The sequence below is a fragment of the Herpailurus yagouaroundi genome, unplaced genomic scaffold (assembly GCF_014898765.1).
Source record: "Herpailurus yagouaroundi ecotype Mexico unplaced genomic scaffold, PumYag 196, whole genome shotgun sequence".
In the NCBI taxonomy this organism is placed as follows: domain Eukaryota; kingdom Metazoa; phylum Chordata; class Mammalia; order Carnivora; family Felidae; genus Herpailurus; species Herpailurus yagouaroundi.
This window is the reverse complement of record NW_024412427.1, coordinates 10,472,616-10,483,150: the sequence shown is the minus strand read 5'-3', so window position 1 is coordinate 10,483,150 and position 10,535 is coordinate 10,472,616. Positions and strand designations below refer to the sequence as shown.

Below are 10,535 nucleotides of genomic sequence, written 5' to 3'. Positions count from 1 at the left end.
AAGAAAAGAAAAGAAAAGAAAAGAAAAGAAAAGAAAAGAAAAGAAAAGAAAAGAAAAGAATTAATCAGCGGTAAGTTTTAATCTCTGCTCTACTACTAATATAGGACTCCAAACAAGCCATTTTTTCTTGCCAGGACTAAGTGTCCTCAATTGAAAAGATTAAATGAGGATCATCTTTGTGCCTATCAAACTTCTAGGAGATTGCTGGCCACTGAAGTGACACAAAATATAAACTGACTGCTTTGCAATTCTGACCAGTGAGGGCTAGCCCTGAATGGGGCTTCCTGTCATCAGCCAGAGCAGTCTGGACTTCCTTTACACAGTCCCTGGCCGTCACCACCAAGCGGAATTCTTCTGCCATCCATGTCTACCCATGGCTTCAGACCACAACTCCAGCATGTTACAAACCCCAAATTGGTCCCCAAATCCACTCAAGTCTCTTCTGGGCCTCTGTGCTGAGGATAACAGGAAAAGGGCCAGTTCTTTCAGGGCTAGAGAGCAAAAGAAGCTTACAGAATAAGTAAGAAGTCTGGTAAACTGCTGTTCCCCTACTTTGAATACTACCCTGGATTGGAAAACTCTTAACTCAGATTTTTTTCAAGTTGGAAGGGCTCTTAGAAATAATCTGGTCTAGTCTCTTCAACCTGAAGCTGCTGGTTAATGGTGGAACTAAGTTTAATTCCCTACTCTTTTGACTCCAAGACTAGTGAGTGGTTTTTCAACTCTCCCATCCTCTCCTTCCTCCAGAAGGAGGAACCTCTTTGGCAGGCAACTCAGCTTGGGACCCAAAGCACAGCAGATGATAAACACCTTCTGTCTTTGAAAGAGAAGAAGCATAGTCATAAATTATCTGTACTCAAAATACCATAGACACTAGAATTCATTTGAAATCCAAAGAATCTCAGCAAAAGGGCATAGGACAGGGATGAAAGGAGTAGTGTGGGAGACACAGAGAATGCCACGGAGTGCTTAATGGGAACCGTCTCCTACTTCCCCCATAACCAGGCACAAACCACAAGCCTGCTGATTCTTAACCCTAGCAGCTGAACTACCCAAGGCCCACAAAAGGGGCAACACACACAGTTTACACCTTTTATTATTCTGATAGAAATTTCTCTCCTGGGAGCAGAAAGAGGTCAAAAGTCCAAAACCAAAAATATATATCTTTGTAAGTCAGAGCAAAAGAAGCAGTACAGCAGACAGTTATTTAAAAAAAAAAAAAAAAAAAAAAAAGCAGAGTAGGAGGTGTTAGAAAACTCACTCCAAGTAATTTATTCACTAGGAACCACAAAGGGCTTTCCCAAGAAAAGCAAAAACACCATTAATTTCCCCAGTACCCTCCTTTCAAAGGGCTCCAAACACTTCACACATATCGTTTTAAATTGTCCTCAAAGGCTCCAAAATAAGGAGTTACTATTTCCCCAAGTTCAGATGGAGAAACTAAAATATTCATGCCCACCCTGCTCTGTCCAAGTCATCCTAACAGATTTAGCCAACTTCGACTGAGTGCCTGCAAGGCACATGACCTATGCCAGGCAGAATAAGTGAGACAAAGATGAAAGATATGATCTCTGTCCTCCAGAAAGTCAGAATCCAGTGAGGCATAACAGATGTATACATAAATCTTCAAATAAGGCAGCCTACGCTAGGTGCCATAGAAAGGTTCCAAACAGTGCCTATTTTATCAAGTGACTAAAATGTGCCAAGCACTGTACTAAGTCATTACTAGCATCATATTTTTTAAGTCATATGCTATGTGTGACTTATCTAATAGAGAAAGAAATGTAGACAATGAAAGGTAAAGAGAGTTGCCTAGGGTCTCAAGGTTATGGCACAGCATGGATTAGAACCCAGGTCTGTCTGGCTCCAAAGCCCATGTGATGAGAGGTAACTGCTTGGGAAGTTACACACATACATATATGATAGCAGAGCATCCTTTTCTCAGAGCCAGACAGAACTCCTATAGGGGAAGGAGCCCCCTGCTAGAGATCCCTGGCTAGAGAAGGGCCTGGCTTGGTGATACCTCTACAGAGGTGATACCTCTACAGAGCTCACCTGGTGGGGGTAACCTCTGCCTCTTTTGCCAAGGCTCCACTTTGGAGGCCAAGGAAGAAAGATCTGGAGGAAGAAGAGCTTATGAGGCCACTGTTCACAGACCAGATAGGTTAGAGAGAGCATGATCAGCCTTGGGGAATCCCTGGATCTGAGCAAGGCTAGGTTAATATAAATAGCTCTATTTTAAGACCTCAGGACATGAAACAGATGGGGGAAAAGAGAAGATCCTCCAAATTCTAGGAGCAAAGTTGAGCCTGGAACTATGGATGCCCAATCACCATGCCAGTATTCTTCCCATTTAATAATGGGATCCTTCTGTAATTATTTTCAAATCTTAATTTCAACCTAACAAAACAACATCAACAATAACAACAGCCCTTTGATGGAGCCAGGTACTTCTATTACTATCTCAATCAACACAACTGACTTCACTCCTATCAATGGATAGGTTAGTCATTAGTTCATTCACTTGTTCTTATATTCTACCTACTTCCAAAAAAGGTTCAAGTTGGCTTATAACAAAAGGTATGTGGTATGGCCAAAAGAGCAAAAGTTTGAAAGTCGGTCAGATCTGGGCTTGTGACTTCTTGTGGTGGCCACAGCCAAGTTCTTCAACTTTTCTGCCCCTCAGTTCTCCTCAGCTACAAAATGGGTACACTCACCTCTCTAACCAGGCAATTTGTGATTGAGATGGTATCTGTAAAATGTCTGCCAGAATCTGGCCCACAGTATACATCTCAACCAAAAGAAGAAAAGAAAAAAAAAAAGTAAGAGAAAAGAGTTAAGTAATAAAGTGTCTGTGTGAGAGAGGATAATGAAAAATTATATCAAATACCTAAATAAGGGAAGCTCTGTACTTTCTGGTAGCCCTGGCAACAGGAAAACAGGATTGTTCTACCACTCTCATTGTTAAATAAAGGTATGCATATAAGTTCATCAAGACAGAGAAAGTTCTTGTTTCTAAATGCAAAAAGGTTCATGTATACTTGAGTGAACGTGTATGTGCACACACATACACACACACGCACGCTTACACCGTTTTTCTCTCCAACAGGAACAGGGCAAATGGCTCTCCAGAGCCCTGCTGCCCCTCTGACACCACACTACTGCTGCTTGCAATGAAGTACTTCAACAGTTAAAACATTTTTGTGCCAATATTTTAAGAGTGCAGAAGGTTCCAAATTACATGTAAAATAAACAATGCCAGACTGTGAAAACTCTTGGCTGCAACGTTCTCTGATGTTAACAAGAGTTTCTTTATTACTGTAACCTTTCAGAAGTGAATAAAAATTATTTCTCTGCCCTAGTTTTGCCCTCCAGTAAAAGGGAAGAGAACAGTGACCATGGAAAGAGCTGTACAATGACCTCTCATGAAGGCTAGGAGGCTGGGAAGGGGGCAGTTTAAAACACAAAGCCTTCCATATATGTTTCTAGTCAAAGGTTAGAAATTTAGTTTGTGCTGTGCTGATCATATTGTAAAATTTTATGTTGCTAATATTTTTATGTAACTAAAACCCTCAGGGAGACCAGAGGGCATTTGCAAGAGCCCAAACTAAGCTTAAGTTAAGAAAAAACCCAAATCTTGATCAAGGCTCCTTAGCCACTTAGGGAACTTCATTACTCTGAAATTGAGTCTGAAGTGCCCTTAAAAGGGGGGGGGGGGGGAGGGGAGGAAGAAATTCTATAGGTGGCCAGGACTTAGACAAAATATGTTATTTTGCAGACCTTTGAGTCAAGGAGTCTCTGAATACTGGACACCCAAAATGATCTCAAAATGGAGCTAGTCTGAATAAAGAGAGTCTGATTTCAGCACTGCAGGAAAAGGACAAAAGTCACCATACAAAGGCAAACATGCTTTGTCCTCACACAATCCTGCCTCTACCTATACTATTCCTCTGCCTGGAAGGTTCCTCTCATCTGTCAAACACTTATCTGAAAAGATACAACCCAAATGTCATCTACTCCAAGCTTCTCTCCTCTGGGCCTTCTCAGCAATTTTTAACTATCACAATCTCTTAATACTGTAATCACCTGCTTATATGTTTGTCTTTTCCTACTAGACCAGGGAGCCAGGGACAGTATCTTCATCATCTGTGTATCTCCAGTGCCTAGCAGAGTACATGGAAGCTAGCAGGCCACAATAAAATGGATGGATAGATGGGTAAAACCTTGTTTGTGTCTGGGAACAGAAATCAGACAGAGAATGATGAACTGCTAAAAAAACAGAACACAAGCTCTGGGATTTAACACAAGGCTAGCTTTTCAGACTCTCACAGAGTTGCGGAATGTTAAGTCTGGAAGAGAATTTAGAAATCATCTAGCTCTCCTCCCCAGAGAGGTGAGGTGATTTGACTTACTTGAGCTCACCCAGAGAGTGGTCATGCTGGCCAGAACTCCCTCCGTTATACCATACCATCCATTCTCTCTACTGTAAATAGTTACAGGTATAAAAATTTTTTGGCAGTAAGATGAGAAATATGATTAAGACTGCATATTATGAGAATGCTATTTGTTACAAACAAATAACAATAGATGTCACACTGAAATTCAAATAACTTGATACAAAATGCAATACCGGAGTTGCTCAAAAAGTTAAACTAGCATCACTGTATGTCCCAGCAATTCCACCCCTAAGTAATATACCCAAGAGAACTGAAAACCTATGTTCAGACAAAAACCTGTACATGAATTTCACAGCAGCATTATTCATAAAAGCCAAAAAACAGAAAACTACCCAAATGTCCATCAATTGATAAATGGATAATCAAATGTGGCATATCCATACAATAGACTACCCCATAGAAAGGAATGAAGAACTGGGGCGCCCAGGTGGCTCAGTCAGTTGAGCGTCTGACTCTTGATTTCAGCTCAGGTCATGATCTCAAGGTTTGTGAGACCGAGTCCCAAGGCAGGTTCTGCACTGTCAGCTTGGGATTCTCTCTCTCCCTCTCTCTCTGCCCCTCCCCGGCTCGCCTTGTACACTCATACACACACTCTCTCTCTCTCTCTCTCAAAATAAATAAACGTTAAAAAAAAAAAAAAAAAAGGAATGGCGTACTGACACACACCGCAACATGGATACACCTTGAAAACATTATGCTAGGTGAAAGACAGATAGAAAAGGCCACATATTACATGGTTCCATTTATATGAAATGCCTCATTATAGGTAAATCTATGGAGACAGTAGAGTAGGGGTTGTCGGGGCTGAGGGAAAAAAGGAATGGGGAGTGGCTGCTAATGGGCACAGGGTTTCTTTTTGAGATGATGAAAATGTTCTGGAATTAGACAGTGATGGTTGCATTAACACTGTGAATTTACTTAAAAAATTAAATTAAAAAAATAGATATATACTAAAAATGGTGGATTTTATGGTAGATGAATTATAACTCCATTTTTTTAAATGGAAGAAAAAAGATACAATCTCTACCCTCTAGGAGCTAACAATTTAACTGAAGGAGTCCAGACCAACATACAGGCATACTTCAGTGTTATGTGACAAGTAATGTTATACAAGATAGAGGAAGAAGGAAACAACACTTGGGTTAAAAATCTCAATGCTTATGTTAGAGCCATAGTTCCTAGTGATGACGACCTTTTCAGGCAGTACAGGGTAGTGATTAAGAGCATGGTCTCTCGAGTCTGGCATATTTGGGTTCCAATCCAGGCTCATATTTACTGTGTAAGACTGGTTAAGTTACCTTACTGGTAGGTGGAATAATGGTCTCCCAAGAGATCTACATTCTAATTCCTGGAACCTGGGAATGTACCTTATATGGGGGAAAAGGACTTTGTTGTTATGATTAGATTAAGGGTCTTCAGATACGGAGGTTACCCTGAATTATTCAGGTGGGCCCTGAATATAATTACATGTACCCATATAAGAGGGAGGCAGAAGTCCCCTAGACCCAGATAGCAGAGGAGAAGGCAATATGACCACAGAGTGAGTGATGTGGCCATAAGCCAAAGAATGCCAGCAGCCACCAGAAGCTGGAGAGGTCAAAGAACAGAGTCGCTCCTAAAGCCTCCAGAAGGAGCACAGCCCTGCTAATACCTTGATTTTGGCCCAGTGAAGCTGATTTCTGGCCTCCAGAACTATGGAGAATAAATTTGTGTTGTTTTAAGCCACCAAGTTTGTGGTAAGTTGTTACAGCAGCTACAGGAAACTAATAACTAACCTCTGATTCTAGTGTCTTCATCTATAAAACAAGGATAGATATATGACCTCACAGGAAAGATTGTGGTAAATGTAAAACTCATATGGTATTTATAAAGTGCACATCAATGAGAAAGTTCTACGTAAACGTTAGCTACTACGTTTCTGTATTATGCTGAAATCCTCTTTCACAGGGCACCTGCCCATGCCCAGACCCTGCTCCCCTCAGCAGGGAGAACAGTAAGAGCTGGCACTCAGGAGACTTGAGTTCCTCTCTTTAGTTGATTTCTAACTTAAATTTATCCAGCTCTCCTTGAGCCAGTTTCTCCATCAGTTAAATGACAGGATGAGACTAGAGCAGTGGCCCTCTAACTGGGGAGTCTGTTAAAACAGACTGCTGGTGGGACCCCTGGGTGGCTCAGTCATTTAAGTGTCTGACTCTTGATTTCAGCTCAGGTCATGATCTCACAATTTGTGAGATTGAGCCCTGCGTCAGGCTCAACATGACAGCGCAGAGCCTGCTTGGAATTCTCTCTCTCCCTCTTTCTCTGCCCCTCCCCTGTGTGTGTGCTCTCTCTCTCTCTCAAAATAAACGTTTAAAAAAACCCCAAAAAACAGATTGCTGGGCCCTACCACCGGAGTTTCTGATTCAGCAGATCCAGGGTGGAGCCCTAAACTTGCATTTTTAACAAGTTCCTAAATGATGTTGAGACTGCTGGTCTGAGGACCACACTTTGAAACTCTCTGGACTAGTTTATTTCACGTTCCTTTCCAGTTTCAATAGTCTAAGACATCCAATAGATGTAGCATTCAAACAATAAACACTGCTGTATCAGACTGAAATAGTTTTACAACTAAATTCTTTTCTGATGTTAAGAAAGTGGGGGATGGGAGAGTATGAAGAACATGGTTAAAGACTAGTTTTAACTTTTGAACTAAACAGAATGAAAAATCTTAAGCAACAGTGGGACAGGAAGAGGCTGTCCCCTTATCCAGCATGCTGGCCCCATTTTAATTTATTTTAATCCCACCTTTCTGCCTTTTCACCAGACCCCTCCCCCTCACGCCCTCCACGAGAAACACATCTAGGTGTCTCCTGAATTCATTTATTGGGTCGGCAGCGCACAGTATAATACCGCCTTTGTTAGTCTCCTAGCCCAGCTTCTCCTAGCACAGTGTTCAGTCTCCGTGTTCCTCTACTCTTAAAAAAACACAACCAAAGAGTCTCTGAAAAATAATTGTAAAATCAACTAAGGCAAATTCAGACTATGTGGAGACGTTCAGACTCTAAATGCTGGAAAAAGAAACAAATTCAGAACATTGTTAGCATTCTCACCTGTCCTTTTTTCCCCTTAATCTCTATTAGTCTTGTTGAGTAGGAAACCTCTGCCGTATTGGATTAGAAAGTCTGAATAAAAGGGGCCTCAGCCTGGGGACTGTGCTGAAGAAATGGAATGCCTCAAGATTCGAGAAAAGCTGTCCTCTTGGCCTTTGGAAGTCCTTGGTAAGAAGACCAGGGAGAAGGAAACTGCCATGAAACTGATCCCCCGCCCACACCCCCGGTGAGGGATCACAGTATAATAAAGTGACTACTGGACTGGGAACCAGCATCCCCTAGTTTGGGTACTCATTCTGCTATTTTCTAGCTGCATGACCTCGGGCAAATCAATTAACTTCTCTGGGACCGCATTTTCTCACCACATAAATTAAAACAGTGGGACCAGATCTATAGTCCTCACCCTGAGATGTACATCAGAAATTTTCTGGGGAGATGTTTCAAAATAACCACATCTGAGCCCCTTCAGATTGAGAACCATTGAATGAGAGATATCTGAGGCACTCCATCTAACATCCTAAGGTTCATTTATCCCATAAAGTGAATTAGAAATATAAATGATGAGAGAGCCAAGGAACCCAGGAGGGAGGTCAGGGAGAGAAAAATGAAACTCTTTTCGGGGAGAGGGTGGTCAGAGAAATTGAATCCAGGTGTGATAAGAGACCATTCATTAAGTCAGTATTTGAAAGATAGTGCTGCCCAGTCACTAATAATAGAAGCAAGGACGTGTGTTCACTCAACAGGTATCTGAGGGGTGACTGTGTCAGGCACTCTGTGTAAGACACCAGGAATCCTAGGATCCTCATCCCATCTAATGGGCATGACCTACACAAACCCACAATTACAGTAGATCATGGTAAGTCCTCTCTCAGAAGTTTGTGCAAAGTGCTACAGCAATAGAGAGAAGGGAGTGGCCAAATATACCAATTATTATGGTGGGGGAGGGAATGCTGGGAAAAGCTGCGTGTAAGAGGTACTATCCAGATGCATACTATAGCATCAGTGACAATCTGGCATGTATGTGTGCGTGTAGACGCGCTTGAGCATGAACATTTGTGTATTAGAGGTTAGTTGGCAATCAGACTAAAGAGGTAGGCGGGGTCTAGAATATGAAGATTTCTTCCCCCCCCCCCGCCCCATTTTTCACTTTGAAAATCAAACTTAAAAAATGTAAGAGTAGGAAAACAAAAATTTGTATGATTTTTAGATTCACAATTGTTAATATTTTGTAATATTTGCTTCATGTCTCTCTCTGCGCACGTGCGCGCACACACACACACACACACACACACACCCTTTTTTCTTTTGCTAAACTATGTGAAAATATCAAAACATTTCAATCCTAAATACTGTATCTTCTAAGAACATTATCCTATATAACTATGAAGAGTTCTACATACCATTGCTAAGATGTTTGAATTTTGTTCCTCAGATTTCTAGACAGAGGAGGGATCCAATCAGATGTAGAAATTGGAAAAACCTCTGGTGGTTTATGTGGTGACAGGGTTCACTAGAGTAGAGAAAGTCCAGGAACTAGTTAGGAGGCCATGTGCAATAAAGGAGAGATGATGAGGGTGGATATAAGCAATGGAACAGAAGGGAGGATAAAATCCAAAGATATTTTCGGCAGAAAAGTGACAGGACAATTTGGGTGCAGAGGATGAGGCAGGGGTTGAGGAAGACTACGAATTCCAGCGGGTGGGGGGCGCGGGGATGCTGGATTGATAGAGATGACAGCAGAAGCAAGACAAGAAACCTAGGAAGAACAGGTTCATGGAGCTATTTATCCCGTCTCCTGAGGGAGATGTGTTTATTTATTTTTAATGTTTTGTTTTTCTTTTTGAGAGACAGAGAGAGAAGACCACGAGCAGGGGAGGGGCAGAGTGAGAGGGAGACACAGAATCTGAAGCAGGCTCCAGGCTCTGAGCAGTCAGCACAGAGCCCAATGCTGGGCTCGAACCCATGAACCGTGAGATCATGACCTGAATTAAAGTCAAATGCTTAACCGACTGAGCCACCCAGGAGCTCCCAGAGATTTATTTGAAGAACCATTAACCCCTGAAAGGGAGATGTGGAAAATGGCGGGGTGCTCAGTACACACAGGTCTAAGCAGTATTAGAATCTATGGTACAAAAGATGTCAAAGGGAACTGGGCACCTAGAGAGACTGGAGGCAATAAATGAATGAATGAATGAATGAATGAATGAATGAATATATATCCATATATATATCCATATATATATCCATATATATATATATATATATATATCGTGTGTGTGTGTGTGTGTATATATATATATATATATGATAGGTTGGAGAGGTAAACAGTTCTGAAATGATGAACTGAATTGGGAGTATGAAGAGTATTTAAGAAGTGTATCCTAGGTGTCCATGCACCAAGGCAGCCAGGGCTTTCAAAATGGAATTAGTTCACTGTCTTTCTCCTACAGAAATTCCATGAGGGAAACTGAAGATAACAAACGGGATCATATTCACTTACCAATTTACTCAGTCAAGAAACATTTACTTAATGCCTACTGAGTATAAAGCTCCATTTTAGGTACCATAGGAATACAAAGATAAACAAATATGAATCAGACCTCAGTTAATTCACAATCTATAACTGGATGTAAAAACAGCCATGAGAGAGATAAATGATCGTGTGCATAGATAGAATTAGATTCAATTTAAATTCAATTCAGAAAGGTTTATAACTTCTTTTTCAGGGACAGTCCCTGAAATAAAGTGAGTCCAATATGCAACCCGGAAGGACAGGCCAACCAAGCCATCAGACTGGCATTCCGAATGTGTGCTCCCAGGCATCTGATCAGTGACAAAACTGCCTAAAGCATGTACTCCAAGCGCTCTTGCTACCTCTTAAGACCTGAGGTTAGGGAACTTGTGTAAAGAATGCATCTACTAAAGATACATCTCAGTTGGACCCTGCTAAAGTTCATGAGCCAATCCCAAAATGAAATTGCTCTGCCTT

The 10,535-nt window shown here is 41.5% G+C and overlaps 1 protein-coding gene across 4 annotated transcripts in view; it reads right to left on the bottom strand.

Moving 5' to 3' along the window:
- Window positions 1–10,535, bottom strand: part of UQCC1 (ubiquinol-cytochrome c reductase complex assembly factor 1) — a 101,897-nt gene that overhangs the window by 27,540 nt on the left and 63,822 nt on the right. The gene's annotated exons all lie outside the window — the stretch shown is intronic.